Source organism: Oculina patagonica, chromosome 2 (genome assembly GCF_052425735.1).
Source record: "Oculina patagonica isolate OP01 chromosome 2, crgOcupat, whole genome shotgun sequence".
NCBI classification, from domain to species: domain Eukaryota; kingdom Metazoa; phylum Cnidaria; class Anthozoa; order Scleractinia; family Oculinidae; genus Oculina; species Oculina patagonica.
In genome coordinates, this window is record NC_135759.1 from 10,860,274 (window position 1) to 10,876,647 (window position 16,374).

The 16,374-nt window shown below is 43.1% G+C and overlaps 1 pseudogene across 1 annotated transcript; it reads right to left on the reverse strand.

Annotated features, from left to right (window-relative positions):
- Positions 1-1,391: 1,391 nt before the first annotated feature.
- On the reverse strand, positions 1,392-5,106 carry LOC144643020 (stimulator of interferon genes protein 7-like; annotated as a pseudogene). The gene is made up of 4 exons (XR_013568834.1): positions 4,914-5,106; positions 3,501-3,598; positions 2,765-3,422; positions 1,392-1,688 (listed from the first exon to the last, which is right to left on the reverse strand). The product of XR_013568834.1 is annotated as a stimulator of interferon genes protein 7-like (transcript).
- Between the last annotated feature and the right edge of the window lie 11,268 nt (positions 5,107-16,374).

Genomic DNA, 16,374 nt, shown 5'->3' on the forward strand with positions numbered 1-16,374 from the left:
CCCGCTTAATACGGACACCCCGTTAATACGGACAATTTGGCATGTCCCCTTGGTGTCCGTATTAACGGGGTTCCACTGTAAGTCATGCAGCCATTACACTAGTAGTGACATAAGCAGGAAGTCGGGAAACTAAATTTTCTTTTAAATGGTAAATTTAAAAATCTATATGTTTGTGAAATTATTATTTTTGTTCATTTTAGAAAATTAACCACCTCTAGGCCATGGGATAGGCCATGTGGCCCCAGGGGGGGGGGGGTACTCAGGATTTCAAGTGACGGGTATGATAGAAGGATTTTTTGGGGTTAGAAATTTTCAATTTCAGGATTTTTTTGGGTAGGAAAATGTAATATGTATTTTTTTGGGTTGGCTTGATTTAAGTAGAAAAATGGGATATGAGAAACAATTTTAAGATTAATGAAAGTGCCTTGGCTGCGAAATAAGTCAAACAAACATGTTTTTCTAATGTTTTTCTTTGTGTTATATCATTTCCCCTTTCTGGAAATGTAAGGGTCGAAAATTGATTATTTTGGGGGTTAATTTTTGGTCCAGGGATTTTTTTGGGTTTTGTTGGAAGCCCTAGGGATTTTTTTGGGTCTTGATTTTTGCCCCCATTCGATCATCCCCGTCACTTGAAATCCTAAGTACCCCTCCTGGGAAATATGTGACCAAGGCCATGGCCTACCCCACATTTTATACCTACCCCTATCTGAAGCAGCTATACTGCTCTCAAGTTATCAATGCTCTCAGAAAATTATGTTCCTTTCCACAAAGACAGGACAAATACGCATTATTTATTTAGGGGTGCCACTAACAGCTACTAACACAATGTCAGGCATTATGACCAAAACAGTACTTAAGGACCATTCACTTTTTATGGGGTGAGGGGGGGGGGGGGGCTGGGCTGGTGGGATTTGATAGTCACTGTTATATAAAATGGCCCCCCTTCTTCATCCGAAATTTTTACCTGGCCCCCCTTGAAATCCATTTTTTTGTTTTCGATGACCCCCCTCCCTCCCCAAAAAATAATCAACTGAAATTAAAATTTATCAAGCCTTTTGATTAAAGAGTGTATCAGTTGACCAGTTATAATAATAGGCAAACTTCATGCCCAAAGATAGAAGTAGGGGGGTCCAGGGGCATGCTCTACTGGGAAAATTTGAATTTTTAGAACTTCAGGCATTCTGGCAAGATTTTTAACTATTACAGATGGCCATATTACAACACTTTTATTTAAAGTATAATTAATCTTGACTCCCCCTTACAGACCATACATTTTTGGCTAGCCCCTCCTTTGAAGCCATATTTTTTTCATGCCCCACCCCCCCCCCCTCAAATCCCACCAGCCCCCCTACCTCATGAAATATGAATGGTCCCTTAAAGCTTTGTTGCTATTTTTTAAGTCATGTCACTATAGCTTTATGCAAATTGTTTTAACAATAGATCACAAAGTTAACACAGATGTCCAGTCCAGAGTGTCTTGCCTTGGTGTAATCGGAACAGTGCTGTTCTCATTTAGCTTCAACTCCCTCACCAAGCTCGATGTTTGCTGCTTTATTCATCTCCACTAAAACATCTGCTATATTTTTGCCATTTTCACGATCTCCTGAAATGGTCACTAACTCATACTTCCCTTTAAACTCTAGGCTACGATCCATAATCTCTTTGAGTTTGCGGGTAAACAGCACCACCTTAAAATTCAGTAAAAAAAAACTGTTCCAGTATTGAAGCATTTGGTCACGAATCACTCACGCGGCTCAGTCACAAATGTATTGCTCAAGTTGCATAGGTTATGTAAATTTGTGTTAAACGAAATGCAAATGATGTTTTCCTAAACAAGATGATGTTGAGTAATACTTTCTTGTCTAAGTTCAAAAAGCAAATTTTGAAAAGTTTAGAACAGGGGTGCAATATTTCTACTGTAGGTATGTGATGGAGATACCATTTTCAATAGAACTGGTATTTGGAAGGGTTACTTTTCTGTCAAAAATTGTATATAATGGGGTATCAGGGTTTGGACTTTGGGGCAGAGCCTAAAATTTTATTGAGTGTCTGAAATAGGGTTACTGGTACTAGGGAAAATCCTATATTTTGGTCTGAATAGGGTAAGGGTCAGAAAGTGTGCCGCATACACCCCTATACCTGCCAACTTTTTCTGGGTCAAAGGCGTGAGATTTTTATCCTGAGAATACGACCATGTCCGAAGTTTTCCGAAGATGTCAGAAATATCCCGAAGACGTTCCCAACATATCCCGATCCCAGTGCGTGGACATGTTTTGCTAAACAGGACCTCGTTCACAATGCTTTTCTTGTCAAAACTCTGAGACTGTGGGGAAAGTATCCTCATTCACTCATTTTGCATAGAGTTTTTGTTTCTCGCATTGGTTTGAGTTCACATATTTTTGGAAAGTGTGCCAGTTATGGTTGTAATAACTCACATTTTATAACAGCCGTGACAAAATTGGTGTGTAAGCGTGAGTTAGCATGAGATCGAAGTTTTCAACTCGCATGTGTGAGACTCACGCCTAAGGCGTGAGAGTTGGCAGGTATACACCCCACCTAAAGTTTTGGAGAGTACCCTTCAAGAAACCCACTTGAAGAAACTAACTTGTAAAAATATATACCCAGTTCACTGCTCAAGCTAGCAGACCCTGAGATCACACACTGTCTTGCAAGGGAGGGAGGGACCATTCAAGCATTCAGTTTCTTGAATTGAAAGAATTAGGGTAAATGTCTGGTTAAAGGAATAACAGAACGTACGTATTACCTGATGATCCCGCTCTTGACGAGACAAACAAGCATCTTTATGCATAGACATGTCATACAGGGACATTAGAGGAGTAGCATACTCCAACACAAAATGGTATTCATCTATCCCTCCATCTGGGCGGGGCATCTCGACCCGATGTACTGCGTGTTTGTAAGGTCGCGCCTTTATCCCACCCCTACTAATTTTACACTCTGGGAGATGGCCAGCGAATTTCACCCTGAACTACCCTGCTATCCGCGTCCTCGATGTCATTATACGTGTAGCAGGTTTTTGGCAGCAGGATGAAAAGCTTGTGCTTTGTAATTTTAAAACGGAATTTTTCCGACTTTGCGATCTGTTCTTCAAGCCATGGGAGCACCAACTTCAGGTAGTCAAAATAGAAGTTCCAAGCCAGTCCGTCAGCAACATTCTTGTTTTCTCTTTCGTTTATCTCCGATATTTCTACAGGAGAAACTCCGCGAAGACCGACAAGAAACAGCAACTGTGGAACCAAGAAACAGTTCAGAGAGAACAGGATAGCGTAGTTTTGGTGAGAGAAAGCTTCGTAATGTTCATACAAAGCGTAACACACGATCAGGGTAAAACCAACGGCGACATGACGGCCATACCCGAAAGCGAATGTAGTATTGAAAACGTGCTTCCAGTTTCCTTGATAAACACGACCACATCAGCTATGCTGCAAAACATTTATCGTGTATAAATAAAAGCTTTTATTATTATTATTATTATTATATCTCGTCTCCTTGTGCCGAATCTCTTCAGCTACCAGACACGTTCTCCGCACTAGCTCCCCTAGCTCTCCAATGACTACATTTAGTGTAAGGAGGGCCCCTGCATGGACCAGATCAAAGGCTCTTCGAGCAACCTCATGGTAATTTGGTAATTCGATGAAGTGCCGACCTTCGCATTTTTTTCTAAATAAGTGTCCAATAAAGTAATTCAATCTCATTTTATTTGCGTTTGAATGTTTTATTTTTCCACATGAGTTGCGTCATTGATGGCTCGTGCTCTCAGGTTTCGTAGCGCTATTCAGTTTTCACCACAAAAATATTTACCGGTTATTGTATTACCTTTGATCCTTTTTAGCGTTAAGTAAATTTGTTTTGTGAATATCTATACTTTTCTGTCAGCACGTATAGCGTTATTTTTGAGCAGCGGATAAAATTCGAGAGAAAGATACGCCCAAGCACTTCGTGTTTCTGCTCGACTCAAAAAGATGAAAAACAGATGACGTGACACGGGGTGACGTCACGCGAAACAGAAACGTGCTGTGGATTCAAGCTGTGGATGTGGTGCAACACGTCACATGGCGAGCGTAATAATTTTTTACCGTAACTACGTGTAACTCACAGCTGCTATCAGTAATGTCACAATTTCACTTAATTTGCCTTTCAATGTTTTCTTGCGTGAATGGGTCATTGATAGTTTTTTTTCTTCAAATAAGCGTTCAATAATGTGCCTTTGAATGTTTTATTTTTCCATGGGAATTGTGTCATTGATGGTTCGTGCTCTCAGGTTTCGTAGCGCGAATTCTATTTCATCACAAAAGTGTAACCTTTTATCCATTTAGCATTAGGTAAATTTGTTTTGTGGATATGTTTACTTTTCTGTCAGCACGTATAGCGTTATTTTGAGCAGCGAATAAAACTTGAGAAAGATGCGCGTTTCTGCACGACTCAAAAAGATGAAAAACGGATGACGTGACACGAAGATAATGTGACGCGAAACAAAATCGTGCAGCATGAATGTTGTGTTTACAATAAAGACGCGGTAACTGCATGTAGCTTATAGCTGCTATCAGTTATGTCACAATCTCACTTCATTTGCGTTTGAATGTTTTCTTAGGTGAATGGGTCATTGATAGAGTATGCTCTACGGCTTCGTAGAGCGAATTCTATTCTCTTTTATCACCAGAGGATAAGTGTAATTGATCCTCTTTCGATTTGTTTTGTAAAAAATTCAACCTTGTTCCCTGAAAGAGAGAGACCCTGGGAATGAGGTTATAGGATAATTTGTTTTTGATGGACATGTGCTGAATGGCGTTTTAAACAACCTTTCTGTCAGCACGTTAATGCATGAATTAATTGCGGTTTAATATCAGAATGGAGTGACGGAAACACGTCACTTCAAGTTCGCGAATCATCACTACACCTCATTACCATTCGGTAAAAATGAACTCCTTCTTTCTCCCTCACCGAGAACACAAATACAAGCCCAGAAATAATGACCACAAATACGGAAGCGTACGTTGCAGCTCTTCCGCGAGGCTTGGAAAGTGGCCCAAATCCATTGTTTTCGTGTTGAGCTACGGTAGTAGTTTCAGAGAGCTGACCAGCCATTGTAGATAACAAAATAACTTTTGAAAAGTAAAGCCGCCTAATCGCTTAATGCTGCGGGGAATACGGAGCTTGAAATTGGCGAATCTGCGCCAACCAAAACGCATCTATTCTTTGAATATGCGAAGCTATTAGGGGAATCCCCTAGCTCATTGGTGTTTTGTGATTGGTCACAAGCTACGTAATTTACATCCCGGGATTTGTTCCACACACGCACGCTTCGCGATATGCTTTAACAGCAATTTTCACTTTACCTCTTGGTAAATTAAAAATCCGCTAGCAAGAACCTTACATATATAAAGAACCTGTTAGGCTAAAATTTGCCAGTTAAACCCCCTCTTTATAATAATTTAGCCTTAATATTTTCTAAAATTGATTTAGGGAAATTCACGTGGTCCGTTATGCAACTATCAAATTATGTTAAGCCCAAGGGGGGGGGGGGGGGGTGTCGGGCTAACCACGGGAATTTGATCGTTAGGTCGGTCCCCAGGGTGGGGATTTTGATTGTATGTGATGTCCCCAGGGTAGGGATTTTGGTGGTATGTGATCCCCTGCAACAAGGTTTGAAGGACATCTGACCACATTCCCTTGCTCCTGGGTGGGGATTTTCCCAATTGTTTTGTCTCGGGGGTGGGGAATTTGGCTTTTTTTAAAGAAAATGTCAAAATCCCCACCCCATGCCCGCCGCCCCACCCTCCCCCCGGGCTAGACATTGATAAGTGCATTTTAGTCATATTTTTTACATAAACACTTATTTGGTATGCAAATTTCATATATGAGGACAAGGCTGAATTATACCACTAAAAGTTCTATTAGCAACAATTTTAATTTTCTCAGAAAATAACAAATTATTCCTATTATTGAACCTAACTCTCTAGGCTAAATTTGTGCTAATTTCCATTTAGGTAAGAACCTGTATAGGCCCACTTGAAAATATGCAGGTTCTCATTTGCAGGTTTTTACAGCAGCCACGTTATCCTTCAATACCTCTGCCTCAAGGTTTTGGGGCCTTTTTAGACCCCTGCAAGACAGGTCACAACTTGACGAGGGGGATCAGACTCAAGAGTGTGTAGTTCCATAAATTATCCATACCTATTGTTCTGATCCATCTCGCTTAAGATGACCCCGAAAGCGTCCCGAGCTTTGAAGAAGGTCCGAAGCGATTCACCAGCAGTGTAACCGTTAAACTAGATTTATTATTTGGTGAAAAAGAAAGCTTTTACAACACTAGCGAGTGAAAATTCCGACTACCTCGTGTAGCTAGTACAGACCATAATATATGCTAAGAGCACTGTCCAATAGAAAAGCGAGAAAAAGTCACGTGCGTAAACAAGGCACAAAGAGTAACGCAATAAGTCACGTAACAAGGGTAAACTGAAAAATACTGAAATAATGTAGTAAAAATGGGACAGCACACTCCTCGCCTGATATTATTTAAGGAAATATCACTAGAGTTGTAGGTAACAACAGTTCTGAATCAACAGTTTAAAGTGCTGAAATCAATGTCATGTCCAATATGTGAAGCACTAACTGCTTGAAGATCAAAGTCATATCCAAAATGTGAAGCACTAACTGCTTGAAGATCAATGTCATATCCAAAATGTGAAGCACTGTTCAAAGTTCATCCAATGGTGGTTCTCATCTTCTTGAAATCGTCCTCACTCCTCAGTAATATGACCTCAGTCACTGGTCTTGTGCAGCTCTTCCTTGATCCATCCTTGGCTGTCAGCAATTCAATCTTTCGCACCTTTCCATCCGCACTGGTGAAGGTTTTGGTGATCCGAGCAATTGGCCAGCTGTTCCTTGGAAGATCTTTGCAGCGGAGGAGTACAAGGTCACCCTCTTCAAGGTTCTTTGTCTCATGTTCCCACTTCCTTCTTGGCTGGAGTGTAGGGAGGAACTCTTTTCGCCATCGGTGCCAGAACACATTGGCCAGATGCTGTACTTGTCGCCACTGCTTACTGTGTAGGTCTGCACAGCTGAAGTTTCCTGGTGTAGCCTTCAAGCTTTGGGTCTTCTGTGTCAGCAGGATGGCAGGCGTTAGGACCTCTGGCATTTCGGGATCAGTTGGGACTGGAACAAGAGGTCTTGCATTTACAATGGCAGTAACTTCCGCCATAAGCGTTGAGAGGACTTCGTGAGAGAGACGCTTGGGTTCAATTTCAGCAAGCATTGCATCCAGGATTCGACGAGTCACTCGTATCATCCGTTCCCAGACTCCACCAACATGAGATGAGTGGGGAGCATTGAAGATCCAATCACAGCCCTCCGAAGGTAAGTAGGACTGAATAGCGTCATCCATTTCATTGAGTGAAGCTTGGAGTTCGTTGTATGCTCCAACGAAGTTGGTACCGCAGTCAGAACGGAGCTGTACCACTGGTCCTCGCAAAGCTAAGAATCGTCGCAGTGCATTGATAAAGCTTGAAGAGTCCATGGACTCTAAGCTCAATGTGGATGGCTCTTGTTGTCAGGCAGGTAAAGAGTACGGCCCAACGCTTGCTGTAAGCGACTCCACCTCTTGTGCGTCTGGCACTCACTAGCCAAGGACCAAAGACGTCAAGGCCGACAAAGCTAAATGGAGGGGCAGGAGTTAGTCGGTCAACAGTTAGATTGGCCATTTTCTGAATTTGCTGTCTTCCCCGCAATTTCTTGCATTTAATGCAACTGTTGATGACGCTGTTGATGAGGCGTTTTCCACCGAGGATCCATAGGCCATGACTCCTAATAGCGCCAAGGGTGAAGTGACGACCTTGATGCTGAACTCTAGCATGATAGTAGCGGACTATGAGAGTTGTTGCATGATGCGAGCTCGGCAGGATTAAAGGGTGACGTTCTTCGAACTTCAGGTCTGCATGTTCAAGGCGACCGCCAACTCTTAAGAGCCCCTCTGCATCAATGATTGGGCTGAGTTTCTTGAGCGTACTAGTGGAAGGTAACTTTTCAGAATTCTGAAGGAGCTTTAACTCTTCGCCATAAGCCTCTAATTGCACGTTCTTGATAATGATTGATTGGGCTTGTTTGAAGGTCTGTACTGTAAGCAATGTTCTCGGTGCCGCATGGTCACCTTCTTCTGCGGGTGCCTGCCTTTTCCGTGAACGGGCAAGTATAATGAGCCTTGCGATTGCTTTCAAGAGTGTGAACCACTGTGAAAACCTGGAGAATCTTGCTGATCCGAGACATTTGCTTGGCTCTAATCGAGTAGTCAGCACCTTTACTTCGGGGCGAACCTCGGGGTCGTCCTGTTTAGCTTCTGAGGCTAAGCTGCTAACTGGCATGTCGGCGGCCACGTGCTTGTTATGGAGAAAGGCGGGACCAGTATGCCAGATGCTTTCAGAGAGGTTTTGCGTATCCACAGGGTAGCGAGATCGGCAGGGTTCAGCTGCGACGGTACGTAGTGCCACTGGTTTGGAAGGGTGGATCTTATTATTCTCTGTACCCGATTGCTGACGTAGACGTAGAATCGCCTGGTTTCGTTGCTGATATACCCAAGAACAACCCGGCTATCTGAATAGTAGATGATGGCCTGTGGTTCCAAGTCAAGCTCTTCAATAACCAGCTCCGCGACCTCAACTCCCAATACCGCAGCACACAGCTCCAGGCGAGGCGTAGTTGTGGCATGAGTTGGAGCTAACTTCGCTTTCCCCAAGACGAATGAGACCTGGACGTGTCCGTCATCATGAATAGATTTTAGGTAAGAAACTGCTCCGATGGCTTCGTTCGAAGCATCACAGAAGGTGTGGAGCTCCACACGGTTAGCTGCATAAAGTGGCTTTGACGAGTAAGCACGAGGAACTCTGATCTGATCTAGGGCAAGGAGGCTCTGGCGCCAAAGTTCCCAGGCCGGCCTCCGTTCTTCAGGAAGAGGTGCATCCCAATCTCCCAGTTGTGCATTGCGGAGGTCAGCTGACATAGACCGAAGAAGAAATTTTCCCCTGATGGTCACCGGCGCTGCTAAACCCAGAGGATCATACAGACTGTTAATGGTCGACAAGACGCCACGTCTTGAAAATGGCTTGTTCTCTGAAGAGACTTTCAGGGTGAAAGCATCTAATGTTAAGTCCCAGAATACACCGAGAGAGCGCTGGACAGGGACGTTGTCCTTGGAGAAATCCAGATTGCGGATGTCGGTGGCTTGGTCTTCGTCTGGAAAGGCCTGTGTTACCTCTGGGTGACTTGAAGCGATCTTGTGCAAGCACAAGTTGGCTGTAGCTAGCATGGCTCGTGTTCGCTTTAGCAGGTCTATGGCTTTGGCTGGAGTGGCAACAGATTTTAGGGCATCATCCACATAGAAGTTCTTGTCTACAAGTTCCTTGGCATCTGATCCGAACTTGGACTCCCCTACCTCAGCCGTTTTTCGAAGACCATAAGTGGCGACCGCAGGGGACGATGTGTTTCCAAAAACGTGCACCCTCATTCTGTATTCCGTCAGGGACTTGGCTGGGTCATTGTCTTGATACCAGAAGAACCTGAGAAGATCTCTGTGTCTCTCGTCGACGAGAAAAGAGTGGAACATCTGTTCGATGTCTGCCATGAAGGCGACTGGGTCCTGGCGAAACCGTATAAGGACACCTAATAAACCATTGTTAAGATCGGGTCCCGAAAGCAGCAGCTTGTTTAGGGACACCTTTCCTGACTCGGCCGCGGAATCGAAGACCACCCTGATCTTCCCTGGCTTCTGCGGGTGGTACACACCAAAATGCGGGAGATACCACTGCGTAGTAGGCTGCTTTGGGCCGGTTACTGGTGCAATCTCAGCATGGCCGCTGTCGAGAAGCCTTTGCATGAACGTGAAGTAGTGTTCCTTCATAGTTGGTTTCTTATCCAAGAGGCGACGTGTCGATTTCATTCGTTTCAACGCATTCTCTCTGCTGTCTGGGAGGTGCTGTGTTTCCTCACGGAGCGGAAGGGGCGCTGTCCAGCTGCCTGATTCACGATCCTTGACCATGCCTTCATCCATAATCTTCAGGAATTTGCGATCCTCTATAGAGGTGCCCGGCTTGTTGTCATCTCTTGTGCGCGCAAACACATTGGTTCCTAAACTGTCCTCGAACCGTTCGCCAATAAATTGTCCCTTTTTCTGATTGGTGGCTGAAGGTGTGTCATCCAGAGCTGTTTCACATTTAACATACAAAAGGCTGGGGCATGGTTCCATAAATGAGGGCCGGCCATTACCAAGAACATGGGTCTTGAAGGTGGCAATCTCGCTTGGTCTGTGTGCGCCATTCAAACATGCATTCCCGATCACAACCCAACCCAGGTCCAGCCGTTGTGCCCATGGAGCATCCCTTGGTCCATTGCGGACCTTGTGCAGAGGGGTTGCATCCCTACCGATGAGGAGCAGGATGTCAGCTTCCATGTCTATGTTGGGAATCTTGTGGGCAATCCCCCTGAGATGGGGATGATATCTTGCAGCTTCGGGGGTAGGGATTTCATCCCTGTTGTTTGGAATGGCATCACACTCAATGATAGGTGGTAGATTATGGTGTTTGCTACCATCCACAGATTCTACGACCAGGTCCATGGCTCTTCTGCCCTTGGCTTGTGTCGTCCCTGAGCAAGTCCTAAGTGTGTACTGAGTAGCATCACCTCCCAAGTTGAGCAGTTCAAAGAATCTTGATGTACCAAGAGAGCAGTTACTTTGGTCATCGATGATCACATACGCCTTGATCTTGTTGCCAGGGTGATCTCTTGAGTAAACGTTTGCGAGGCACATCTTAGAGCAGGATTTGCTTCCGCTTGTGCTGCCACACACCTCGGTACATGTGGTCGTGAAGTTGCTGGCCTCCTCGCCATGAAGCTGGATGTCTCCTTGCTCTCTAGTCTGAGTTACTGGGTTGTTCGGAGAGTCTGGATGGAGTGCTGATGTGTGTCTGTCACTCTGGCATTCACTGCATTTTATAACAGCTGTACAGTCTTTGGCACGATGGTTAGAAGAAGCTACACAGCGGAAACAGACACCATGTTGACTCAACAGGTTTTTTCTCTCATCCAAAGTCTTTGATCTGAAGACTCGACACTTGCTGAGGGCATGATGTGACCGATGAATGAAGCACCATTTCCGAGTATCGGGAGCAGAGGAAGGTTGACCGCTTGAGTTATTAGCATCTTCAGAAAGTTCAGTCTTTTGCACTGTGAAGCCTTCACCTGGGTTTGGAGGTTTAGGTGGCTTGAAGGGAATTCTTGAGGAGCGAAGGTTTCTTGTATCCAGGTTCTCTATCGCTAAGTAAGGGTCGTTTCTTTCCTGCGATATCTCTTGGATGAACTTAGCGAATTCACTGAATGGCGGATAGTCTGCAGCTTTCTGAACTTTGTATCGATAAGCGTGACGTTGCCATCTTCCTTGAAGGTCACCTGGAAGCTTAACGAGTAAAGGTTTTAGGAACGCCGGTTCATCAAGGACTTTCAGACCACTAAGTCCTCCATCATTCTTTGCACATTCCAGTTCAAGCAGCAAATCTCCAAGCTCCTGTAGTCCTTTATTATCCCTGGAATTGATTTTCGGAAACATTGTCAGTTTGTTAAGGTGCATTTGAGTTACGACCGCATTTGAACCAAATCGCTCACTTGATTTCTTCCAAGCTTCCTTTAGGCCCTCTTCAGGATTCTCAACATAGGCGTTTCGCAGGCGTTGAACTAGTCTCTTTGACTGGTTGGTGGTATTTTCGATCAACAGAATTAATGTTTCGCTCGCGGTAATTTCTACGTCTCTGACCATATTTTCGAACGACGCCTTCCAGGTTCGAAAGTTCTCAGGTTTGTTGTCGAACTTTTCGATCTTATTAGCCACGAGTTCTTGCCTTGCCATAAATTGGATATAGGATTCCACGTGCTTAATAGCCTTAGGTGGATCGGCGTTTCCAATATGAAGTGGACTGAACTCTCTAACTTTACGATTTGACTTCTCATCATTGGTTTGTTCCTCCTTGGGATCCGCGTTGGGAGCTTTCTTCATCCATGTGTGCCTTGATGAAATCCCGTACACGCTGGGATGGGTCCATGAGTGGCAAATCTGGTTTCTGAGATTGATCGGCAAAGGTGGGAACGAGTTCCTCGTTCATCGCGTTCGCTTTTGCCAGTGCCACGGCTGCCTCTTGTTCCAGGCGCAAACACGCGATCCGCGCTTCTTCCTCGCGTTTCTTTCGGGCGAAGGCCATTTCTTCCTCTCCATTTCTTCCTCTCTTTTCTTTTTCTCTTCTTGCTCTACCAGGAGGGCCGACTGGGCCTCGATTTCGGCCATTTTCCTTTCCATTTCTGCCTTTTTTTGGGCTGCCACAGCTTCGGCTCTGGCTTGCGCTCGTATCGCAGTGGATGACACAGAGGAGACGCGACTAACACGTGATGACCCAGAGCGAGCCGATTGCACTTCTTGTAGAATGTCATTCTTACGATCTATGCCTTCATTTATTGCACCTTGAACGAGTTCGCGGCGAGTTTTCATCATCTCTTCGACGGTTTTACGTTCCCTTTGACACTCGGGAGCGTTGGAGTGGCTTGTAAAATCCATCAGAGATACCCACACAAGTTGATATTCGCCGAAAATGCATGGAACGCAACTCGCTTATTGCTGAGCGAATCCTGTCCACCGAATCCGGAGTTTGACGGAGTTTAGAGATCGCTGCCGCCGTATCAACCCACATTTTCTCCAGCTTTTCCTTATCGGAGTTATATCTGCTTTCTGACAGCTTCAGAGTAGGCTTAATAGTACGTTTTGGTCGAGTATCACCATCCGTAGTTACTTCGTGAGGCGGGCAAGTCGAGCCCGGGGTAGTCAATCGATAATATCGATAATCGATAGCATTCGATAACAATCGATAAAAATCGATTAATTTTTTCAAAAATCGATAAAAAATTGATAAAAGATTTCGTTGTGAGTAATCGATAATTATCGATTTTTCAATTAGGGCTATCGATTTTATCGAAACTAAATTATCGTACCAAAGAAAAGGAAAAAGAGAAAATTTAGATGACATCCTCGAAGCCGAGAAGTCGGACAAGGAAAAATAATTTACGTTTGCGTTTGTAATCCCCGATCAAACAATAAAATCAGTAATAAAATCATGATGCAGTTTCTTTTGTCTCTCGTACAGTGCTTGTCAACAGATTATTTCATTGCCGCTTAACATTCAAGGAGTTACAATCAAACGCTCCAACAACGGAAACAGGATGATTTTTATCGATTCAATAGCGATCGAAGAATCCGATAAAATCGATAAAATTAACACTTTGTCGGCGTGTGAGTATCGATTTTTATCGATTGACCGATACAATCGATATCGTTTAAAATCAATTAATCGATAGATATCGATTTATCGATTGATTTTCCGATATCAATTTTTATCGATTGACTACCCCGGGAGTCGAGGGATTCTCTGGGTCCGTAGGGAGAAATTCCCCGTCTTCCACGAGAGCCAATGCGTAATTATCTTTTTCACTGTTCTGATCCATCTCGCTTGAGATGACCCCGAAAGCGTCCCGAGCTTTGAAGAAGGTCCGAAGCGATTCACCAGCAGTGTAACCGTTAAACTAGACTTATTATTTGGTGAAAAAGAAAGCTTTTACAACACTAGCGAGTGAAGTTCCGACTACCTCGTGTAGCTAGTACAGACCATAATATATGCTAAGAGCACTGTCCAATAGAAAAGCGAGAAAAAGTCACGTGCGTAAACAAGGCACAAAGAGTAACGCAATAAGTCACGTAACAAGGGTAAACTGAAAAATACTGAAATTATCTTAGTTTTTTAATTAGTGTCACCAATTAGTTTGTAAAACGCTAGAACGATTGACACTTAAATAAAGTTTACTACTACGTAACTACTACTACTACTGCTGCTGCTGCTGCTAGTACTTAACTATATAGCTACATCAGAGTATAAGCACAACTACTGTTCAAATGATTCAAAACTTCAACGTTTACTAAAAAAAAATTAATGTACTCTGGTGTCAAATTATCGACCACGTGTGTGATGTGAATAAATAAGGGTAATCCCGGATGTAGGTTGTGGCCTGATTTAGTTGTCACGTTTGGTCTTTCAACATCTTACAAGTAAACATAAAACAGCCATTCAGACTGAAAGGTGAACTCATTTGACTTATTCTCAAGCGAAATTACCCGGGAAAATTATTATCATGCTGTTCTGCACTATCCTTTGAGTCTCTGAGTTATCCTTCTTGTTTATGTTTTTTCCAATTAATACAAACTTTACAGTAGTTTGTTCTGGCCTCAGTGTTGTCTAATGTCACCCCTTCTGTCTGGTTCCAGAAAGTGTCCATACTGCCCCCACAGAAGGGATATTTGCAAATTTATGGGGGTGGGATATGACTTTGCCTTCTGGCTCGTCACACAATCTTCATTGGGAAGGAAAGATTGTCTGAGTAGGAGGCTAGAGGGCTCTCAAAGGCCAAAAACTATAAGGAAATGTATGAAGCTTATTGGAATTTCCAGAGGGGTGGGGGATCTTAGGAAAAATCCCTGCTGTGGGGTATAGGTGTGCTGTCCCATTTTTACTACATTAAAATTAAAATTATGTGCCAATTGATACCCTTAATTATTCTAAATAAAACTCTAGTTAAAAACATGTCAACTTTCGTTAATTTGAATTTCAATTTAAAGACTTATATAAATTTCAGGTCACGCAATACTTTTGTTGGTTTGAATTTCAGTTAGACATTGAAACAGCAAACGTGATACTTTCCCTTCTGTGCAAAGGAATGTAACATGACACTGTTGTTTTTGTCGAAAACGAATGTAACTTAATTGATACATTTTTGGCAAACAGGGCGACATCAATGAACTATAAAAAGGTCCGACAGGAACTATATAAAAAGTGCTGAAATGTCTCATAATTTTTGAGAAACGTTTTGGGAAAAACACCACATTAGCACTTAGAAATGACTGTTAATTTTCCGTCAGGCATCACACATTATTGCATCATGCGATTCTGGGTAAACAAAGGAAGCATGCGGTCTCACTATGTTTATCCTGGGTATATCTGCTTTGTTTTGCAAATTACTGATTCACAAATTACCATTTTGCAATTTAATACCATTTCGAAAAATTACCGTTTAGTAAATTACCATTTCGCAAATTACTGTTTGGCAATTAAATTACCATTCGTTTCGTTTCCTTTCGCAAATTACCAGAAAATAAAATCTTCATACCTAATAACCCATTCATTGCCTTAATTGCTATACACACTTGTTTCTTACTCAACATTAAAACATTAAGTAAAATGAAATTGTTTGGTATAGATCAGTTTATTGATGGTCAGCATACCTAATTGGCATCTAACCTATTAATAATTAAAGATGAAAACCAAGATGTTACAGATATTAATATTTTATTTTAAGATTTTCATTTGACATCTGGTTGTCACTCAGTTGTCACTCAGTCAAGTAAGACCAAGCCTCATAATATCAACAAGAAACTTCAAGCAGTTTATAACCGTGCAGTTAATGTTGACATGATCTCTTTTAGTTCTTTGGCTAGAAAGGCACGGCACCGCACAGTAAAAACTCTTTAGAAAAGCAGTCACTTGAGAAACACACAAGTGTTTGTGTGAGTCACGGAGTTTGCGTGACATTGAATTTCTTCGCCGCGTCATCTCTTGCTTTTAATTAACCACATGCCTGGCGGAATATACTAAAACCCGAAACAACGAAACGAAACCACCGAAACGAAACGACCGAAACCACCGAAACGAGCGAAACGAAACCGCCGAAACAACCGAAACGAAACAAAATCACCGAAACAAGCAAAACTTCAAGATTTTCGCCACTTACCGTACTATACACCCCGTTTAGCCTACTATACACTCTGATTAGCCTACTATAAATCCCGGTTAGCCTACTATACACTCCTGTTAGCCTACTACACACTCCGGTTAGCCTACGTTTCACTTAGGTTAGCCTACTATGCACTCCGGTTAGCCTGTTTACGGTTAGCTCTCAATAATTGTAATGGGTTTTGCTTGTTTCGGTGATTTCGTCTCGTTTCGCTCGTTTCGGCCGTTTCGGTTGTTTCGGCGGTTTCGTTTCGGTCGTTTCGGTGGTTTCGCTCGTTTCGGTCATTTCGTTTCGGTGGTTTCGTTTCGTTGTTTCGGGTTTTAGTACATGCCATGCCTGGCCAGATAAATTCCTGCTTACGCATGCAAATCAATTTATTTTGTTCCGAATGTTCAATAAAATAAACCCAAACAAGTCAATGAATAGCATTAAAAAGAAGTCCATTTCACGCCAAAATAAAGAGTAGACTAAGGTCATGATGCGTTGTAT